The sequence below is a fragment of the Pinus tabuliformis genome, chromosome 9 (genome assembly GCF_031772625.1).
Source record: "Pinus tabuliformis cultivar Carrire ecotype Pingquan chromosome 9, CPIR1, whole genome shotgun sequence".
NCBI classification, from domain to species: domain Eukaryota; kingdom Viridiplantae; phylum Streptophyta; class Pinopsida; order Pinales; family Pinaceae; genus Pinus; species Pinus tabuliformis.
Window position 1 is genome coordinate 473,480,416 of NC_142307.1, and position 2,856 is coordinate 473,483,271.

Consider the following 2,856-nt stretch of genomic DNA (forward strand, 5'->3'; position numbering starts at 1 on the left):
CAAACTTAATATTACATGTCATCTTTATTATTAAGAGGTTTTACGTTGATTCAAAGAAGCATGAGATGATTGGAGGTAATATCCTTAATCCATATAATCAAACTAAAATTATTGATTCTACCAATGGCTATTTAACTCCTCCTCATCATTCTATATGACTTTTCCAAGTAAATATAAAAGATCATTATGCATTTTTTTTCTAATTACATTCTGAGGAATTTCCCTCATGTGCTTCATATGTCTCATTAAGCCCTCAAGGTCATTGAACACAATCATCCAACTATGTCACACAGTCATTGAGATCATATTGGCCATTGATTTGAATGGTACACTAACTTAATGCAAATGAAATCATCCATTGTCACCTTACCTTTTGATTATTCTCATCATGTTTAAATAATTTGTTGGTGTGCTCTGACATGTTTCTTATTACATATTATGATTTGCAAAAGAGACAATTAATATTGAACAAGACGAAATTGCTTCTAAATTCAAATTTTGGCTTAAAAATGTATAATATTTAATCACTTACTATCTAATAGATGTGAATTTCAATCGTCAATTTTCTATATCTTCTTTTGGACAATACTAGTTAGAGATGGTTCCATGCAAAACACCACTTGGGACTACTTTCATCAAGTTGTGTTCTCAAAAGTCAAACTAGGATTATATTACAAGGCCATCAATATGGATCATGCAACAAAGCAATAAATTTTTTATAAGCTAGGATATATACTCTTGGATTTGAAATTATTAAGATCCAAGGGTTTATATGTCAACCTATATAACATTATTACTTTGTTGTGAGGTGTATAATATTTTCTATTTTATAACACTATTTTGCTTGACATTGGAGTATGATGTTAGGGATTGGTCATCTTGTTCTTACCATTTCACCTATGATGTATGTTATCAATGTTGTAATGTATTAATTTTTGACTTGAAATTTATTTGTAAATATTGTACCATTGTACATATTAAATTTTTACTTGAAATTTATTTGTAAATATTTTACCATGGTATTAAGGGATAATATTTTCAAACATGGTATAAAGGGACCAAAAGAAATATCCTTTTTCACTTATTCTTTATCATTTAATCTCCAAAATGAAAATCTCATCAGAAAAGGAAACATCTAATTACTTAAAAAATAGAAACAAGTGCATTGTTTATAAACTTCAATTTTTCCTTTCATTATTGATTAATATTTGGAAAAATTGATTAAAAATATATATTAGTGAGTAATAAAAAGATTTCAACTCATTACCTTCCTAATTTTAAAAGAAAAATATGCATCCCACTAGTAACTATTGGAAGTAATTCTGAAAACTAAAAGTATATTTTTCCTTATATAATCTTTTATATTAATTTTGAAATAAAATAACAAAAAAAAATTATCACATGTTGCAAAAGCTTTCTTCCTTTTCATGTTTCATATGGGCTAAAAAATTATTTTTCATTTGTTGTGTCTAGCCTTCTGAAAGATATTTTCTTCACAACAAGAAAGATTAGCAAAAACTCATAATTTTCTAGAAAACTTGGCCAAAATTTCCTTTTTGCATTTTCCAAGGCTTTCTTTCTTTGGAACATTTCACACCCAAAGTTCTTTTACTTTTGAAACACCACATTTCCTCAAGTTTCCCTTAAATTCGATATGTCTCATTCCCAATAAATTTCCATGCCCACTATATATCACATCACTTCCATTTCGTACAACATGTTTCCATAATTTTTCTTTCTATGCAACAAAAATTTCCCTTCATTGCCACAGATAGATTTTCTTCTTTTTCTCTAATGCAACTTTTAGTTCATTGCATCTTCCTAAAAATTTGCTCCTTTATCTTCCTAAAATTTTGCTTCTTCGACCATTTCTTATTCAAATTGTTTTCCCTTGCAACACACCATGTCACAATGAAGATTTTTACTTGTGATACATTGTAGCTCTAAAAAAATATTCTTTGAACATTTCACATGAACTAAAAAAACATTTTTACACATCACAAAATTTTCTCTTTTGCAATATATTTCTCACAATATTGTTTTCCATCCAATACATTATATCATAATAAAATATCTTTCTTTAATATATTATTTTTTTTATTAAAAAGCTTCTCTGTAACACACATCACATTCTCTCTTAACCTTTTCTCTGCATAACCAACTTTTCATTTTATATTACATAAAACTAGCATTTGCACCAGATGTTGCAAAGAAAACGCCGTAAGGCATAAAGTGCAGAAATCCATTATCCATGTAGTGTGTGCATTATTCAACAAGGTGGATCTCTCTAAATTCGTTGCAAACATTTATGTTGTTGCATTTCTAATTTATTTAGAATCTACTACCACCTCCTCCTCTTGGAATATTAAATTTCTTATCACCCCATGATGACAATCCCTCTAATTATTGGCATCTCAGTTTTTTCCACTTTAGTGGGTTTACCTTCAACCTAAAGAAACATGAATTTGAGTCACTCAATTAAAAAGAAATTGCTAAATTGCTATTTATCAGGTTTTGAGTAAAAACAATTAATAACTCATATTTACAACCCTTTAAATATTTATAACCTTTTAAGTCTTGTATTTATAACTCATATTTATAACCCTGTAAAATGAAACTGACTATCTATATTTTTATTAATAATAAAAAGAATCTTCTTTATAAAACCGACACTCACATGCTACTCCTATATATTTATGTTATATCTAATATTCAGTGTCCATCAATTGAATGACAAGATGAAAGCTGAACTTAATTGCACCTTTAAAACGTGACTTAAAAGTTTAATTGGTAATTATTTATTTAGTAATTTGTACATTGTTAATTGCAATTTCTCTTGAAAACCAATGTTTATAT